Source organism: Meles meles, chromosome 14, assembly GCF_922984935.1.
Source record: "Meles meles chromosome 14, mMelMel3.1 paternal haplotype, whole genome shotgun sequence".
Lineage (NCBI taxonomy): Eukaryota > Metazoa > Chordata > Mammalia > Carnivora > Mustelidae > Meles > Meles meles.
In genome coordinates, this window is record NC_060079.1 from 47,741,632 (window position 1) to 47,747,605 (window position 5,974).

At 35.5% G+C, this 5,974-nt stretch overlaps 1 pseudogene; it reads right to left on the minus strand.

Annotated features, from left to right (window-relative positions):
• Window positions 1-1,021: 1,021 nt before the first annotated feature.
• Window positions 1,022-1,424, minus strand: LOC123925145 (annotated as a pseudogene).
• Between the last annotated feature and the right edge of the window lie 4,550 nt (window positions 1,425-5,974).

Below are 5,974 nucleotides of genomic sequence, written 5' to 3' on the forward strand. Positions count from 1 at the left end.
ACAAAGTACAGCATCCCTTCCTGATAAAAACTCTTCAAAGTGTAGGGATAGAGGGCACATACAAAATCCTTTTGATTGCAGCAATAATATTGATAAAATATCTTATTTCACAAAGTAAAGAATGCTGAAATTATGCTTCTTAATTATATTTTAAGCTGTTTATTCAACCATGGATTTATTGACCCATATCTACCACTCTCAACTCCAGCTATTCTTTTTTCAGTTCTCCAAACATTCTAGTTCAGAAACTTTGTAAATGGCATTTCTTTGTATTTATCCTTCAGATCACAACTTCTCCAAGTATAATTTCCTTGGGACTTTAACTAGGTAAGAACATCCACTTTGGCATTTTACTGGGACCTGTACTTCCTTATTAGCATTTGGCAGTGTTTTAATAATGTCTTTTATTTGTATAATTCACAATATCTAACACAGCTCCTAGTGTGTAAGCTCCATGAAGGCTGTGGATGCATTTCATTACTTCACATTTTTATTCTTGGCATCTAACACAGACCTGGTTCACTGAAGTTGTTCAGGAAGCCCATACTTAGAGAGGCAGAGACAGAAACAGAGACAAAGATGAAAGAAAGAGAGAAAGAGAGAGTGAGGGACTGAAGGAGAGGGAGGGAGGGAAGGAAAGAGGAAGAGGTAGGAAAGAAGGCAGACAGGCAAGAAGGAAGGAATGTTGAAAACTTAAATGTGTCCATGTTGTTAAGTATCAACAGACAGGAGAGAGTAATTGCCCTCTGTGAGCTTGGGCATTCACTAAAACTTAACTTCTACATTGGAAGAGAAAAAAAATACATTTCTCTAATATTTTTCATTTCACAAATTCTTGCATAGGGTTAACTAAGTTTTATTCAGATTTAGGTTGATTGTGCCCTCCCGAAGTCTACATATTGAAGTCCTAACCTCTGATGCCTTAAAATGTAATCATATTTGGAGATAAGGTCTTTTTTTCATTATTTTGGGGGGAGGTATTTTCAATAACTGAAACAAAACAGATCAAAAACCACAGATTCTAGAAGAACCATTTGTTCTTGTCAGTCTTATACCTCTCCCCCAACTTGACTCTGGCCTCTCATCAGGCCTTACATTTAAGAGCTATGTCTCTGAAGACATCCTTGTTGACAACACTTTTGTCCAAAGGGATATCCACAGAGTACATTTGTGGGCATGAGGTGATTGTAGTTATAAACTTTCACAAAATATTTGATCTTTGACCTCTTGGCAAATATCTTCTCATCCATGGCAGGTGTCACTTTGCAGAGATAGCAGTCAGTTCCAGCCACCAGAGCATGGCATGTGCAGACATGTCTGAAGTGCCATCATCAATGTTCTTCACAATGACTGACTGCTTTGTGTCCAGAATAGCATCAGGCCAGGACCAGCATCAAATTCCTGGGTCTCATGAACTCGCCCATTTTGAAACCAGTCACTCAAACCTAGAGAAGAAAAGAAGAAACGCCACTTCCATTCAAGATAAGGTCTTTAAGGGGGTGATTAAGTTAAAATGAGTTTTTTAAGGTGAGTTTTTAAGACTGGTGTGTTCTTTTTTTTTTTTTTTAAGATGAGAGGGAAAGAGCCTTTTTTTTTTTTTAAGATTTTATTTATATATTTGACAGAGAGAAAGAGCACAAAGCAGGGGGAGCAGCAGGCAGATGGAGAACTAGGGTCCTGGCTGAGAAAGGAGTCCCATGTGGGACTCGATGCAAGGACTCCAGGATCATGACCTGAGTCAAAGGGGGAGGCCCAACCATGTGAACCACCCAGCATCCATCTGATGTCCTTATAAGAAGAGGAAATATGGTAAGTGCCAGAAACTTGTGTGCACAGAAGACAGACCATGTAAGGACACAGTGAGTTCTTGGCCAGTTGCAACACAAGGAGAGAAGCCTCAGAAGAAGGATTAGTTTCTTCTGAGGCTTCTCTCCTTGTGTTGCAACTGGCCAAGTTAATTCCTCCAACATCTTGACCTTGGACTTCTAAACTCCAGAATTTTGAGAAATGAATTCCTATTGTTTAAGCCACCTAATCTGTGATACTTTGTTATGACAGGCCTAGAAAACAAATACACTTACCCAATCTACTCAGTACTCAATATGATATATGTTCTAATTATAATTTTTATATGGGCTACAGAAACAAAAAATAACACTTAAATAAATATTTAAATGGAATTTCAGATATAGTTATTGAAAAAATATTTTGTATTCTTAAAATATTTGCGTTTTTTTTTTTTTTTTTAATTTACGTGTGTGTGTTTTAGAGTGAGTATGTTTGTATATGCCTGGGTGTCGAGGAAGGAGAAAAATGACTTTGGCTAAGGAGCATTTAATGCCAAATAAAATATAATTGTGTATTTGCACCTAAAATATTATGCCTTAAATATTAATAAATCTATCATTCTCAGCATGCAACATGGAATAAATGCCAAAAATCAATCTTTTAATAGGCATAAACAAAGAAAAAATGAAATAATTAATAGTTTGTAAGTCTTCCATCTCTAATTCAAAAATCGGTCAGATTGTTTATTATTTCATTAATTTTCACTTTAGTAAGACATCAAAGCCTTGCACTCTGCCTGTTTTGAAGTATATATGTGTTTACAACTAAAAAATGAGAATACATCTTGACATCTTAGATGTTCTTGCAAAACCAGTAAATGAAGAGTCATACCACCTGTGTTATTCTAACTAACGGCTTAAAATAATGTGGAAATCATAAGATTATAATTTTAAATAACAATTCATTTCTAAATTCTCTTTTTACAAAATAAATTTAGAAGAGATAATATAAATTCTTTAATTTGATTTGCAAGTCCTGTGATAACTTTTAAGACAACATTAAGATAACATCTCTATCATGCAAGGTTGTCAGAGGAATATAGCAAAGAAAATCAAATAGCAGTTCAGAGAACTTACTAGACTTTTCTGGGACACAGAAATGTTAAAGAAATCAGATATGCCAGAGGGACACATCATGCTTTAAAATAAATTCTATTTAAGGAAGGCAACCTATATAGCAGTTTTCTGATCTTTTTCTTTCTTTCCTTTACTTTTTTTAAACTAGTTTCTCACAATACTCTCGGACAAGATTTATTAGCACAGGATTTAAGTTAGTTGTCTAAACTTCAAAATTCTATTTTGTAGGCTACTAGAGGCTATTCATTAGCATACTGTGAAGCATGTCATAAATAATTTAAACTATAGTTGTCAAGATAAATGAAAAAAATCAATTTATGCTGCACTACCCTTAATTTTTTATTGTGCATGGATTTGCTTGCTTACTAATCTACAAAATCTAGTAAATCACAGTCCCTGTCATTTTAGTGAATTAATCTGCATCATTTCAACTTGACTGATTATGTCGAAGGAATACCATCAAGAATCTTGGACTGTTATGTAGATATTGTTTTTAAAATGAATGTAAATACTTTTTTAAGCGATGTTCAATAAACTCCAGGAAGTAATAAAGGTAAAATAATCAAACGGATTAGTAAAAGTGATTTTCCATGATTCAGGAAATTTTAGAATGACAAATTTTTTTTTAAAGATTTTATTTATTTATTTCACAGAGAGAGATCACAGTAGGCAGAGAGGCAGGCAGAGAGAGAGAGAGAGAGAGGGAAGCAGGCTCCCTGCTGAGCAGAGAGCCTGATGCGGGACTCGATCCCAGGACCCCGAGATCATGACCTGAGCCGAAGGCAGCGGCTTAAACCACTGAGCCACCCAGGCGCCCCTAGAATGACAAATTTAAGACAAGAAATGGAAAAAAGAATATCAAATAAACTCAAAATGTATTAACTGGAAAAAAAAAAGTAAGCCGTCTATTTTTACTGTTGAGGATTAGCAAGTAGCAGAGATAATCTAGACTCCAAAAATACAAATTAGATTAAAAAAAAAGATTCTAGCTTAGTGTGTTAAGTGGAGAACCAATAAAAAGTTCTAGAATTCATTTTTAGTTATGTAACTTACTCAACACGCGTCCGTGAGTTAATTGTTTTTAACTTGTATTTTAAAGAAAAGTTGCTCTTACCTTTCATTTCTTGCCATGATCTTTTGTCACAATGCGTTCTTTGATGTTCACTTTAAACTTGGCGTTCATTTTAGGATCAATCTCGGACAATTTGAATCTTATCAGTCTATCAGTTACTGACTGAGAAACTTTTGGTTTTAAGGATCCTCTGCTATGAAATTTTTCCCTAGAAGTGGTAAGTAAGACATTTTCATGACTGCCTTTGGGCAAGAACTCTATAGTTAAATACATACATGTTAGTGTATTTTATATGAAAGATAGCATACTCTTAGGAATAAGACTTTGCTTGGACTTTACAGTATTTTGTATGAATTTAGCACCCCTATTCAAGATAACAGTAGCCTGTTCCTTTTTTTTCCCTTTATACAGTTTCATAAAATAGAATTTTCAGTTTGAGACAATTACCTCAGAGCTAGATACGATTTGAACCACTGCCAAAGGACAATTTCCTGCTTTGTAAATATTCTATGGAAGCATATTCTCAAATTTCATAGAAAGCCAATTGAATCTGACTAAAGATGTAATTTGGTGAATAAATATAACACAACAAATACAATACATGATTAGTACAATACCATTTCATACAAGCTTGGTCGAATATATGCATTTAAGCTGTTACTCATTGGGCTGGAGAATCCAGTATAGCAGAAAGCATATCAATTTTTTGAAAAATTAAGTTGGCAATTTCTGGTTCTGCATGTAAGGAGAGTGGAAGTCCCATCCTAACAAAACGTAAAAAGCTAAACAGGTTGAAAAATCAAAAAATCTTCTTGGATAAGAGAGGTGAGGACTCGCAACAAACTCTGCCCCCAGGCTTAGGAAGAAAGACAGGCAAATGTCAAGAGTCTGCTTACATCAGCAGAGACTCGGGAGTAGAACCTCGATGGGACTTAGTACCGGAAGGTAGGAAAACCTGAACTGAGGTAATTGACAAATCTCTGGAGACTCAGTGTAAACATCTCTGAGAGTTAAAAATCCAGAGAGCCATAGTAATAGGGGAATCCCCCACACTTTGATGAGTTTTGTATCCAGCGGTACCAGATTCTTACAGTAAATATAGGAGAAAGATCCCTTTATGCTTCAGAGGATACAACGGGTAAGGAACTATCTTTAAATGCACGGAGTACATTCCTGCCTTCAGGATAAACTAGCTAAGGATAGATAGCCTTATTTGCTGGAGTAACATAGCCTAAGTAAGCCAGAGAAAGAATCAACTCTCTTCTACTCTACCTGTATCTACTCTACCTCTATCTATCCTGTACCACCTAAGTGGGGAGAGGGGTTTAAACAAAAACTGAGAAACATTTGTGAAGTTTTCAGAGATTCACTGAAAAGACTGAGACCTAATCATAGATTTATAAAACACCTCCCCTCCCCACATCTCACTGCCACATTACTACAGACCTATTTCCTTATGCTCAGTACCTCAAGTCTACCTACCAAGAAAAAATTAAAATGCAGACCAAAAGGCAAAAAACACAATATGAAAAAATAGAACAAGCCTCAGAACCAGAGATGGCCAGGATATTGGAATTATCAAACCAGGAATTTTAAACTACTATGATTAATATACTGAGGGCTGTAATGGGGAAAAAAAGCAGAATGCAATAGCAGATGGGCAATGTAAGCAAAGAGATGGAAGTCCTGAAAGAATTTTTCTTATATGCTAGAGATCAAACAAAACAACAGCACTGTAACCAAAATGAATAATATCTTTGGTGGCTTTGTTAGTAGACTGTTAGAGCTGAGGAAAGAACTTCTGAGCTTGAGAGTATATTGACAGAAGCTCCAAAACTGAAAAGCAGAGAGAGAAAACACTGAAAAACATAGAATCGGATATCCAAGAACTGTAGGACCATGCTGAAAGGGAAAACATACATGTAATGGGAATACCAGAAAGAGAATAAAGAGAGAAATGAAAGAAATATTTGAATTG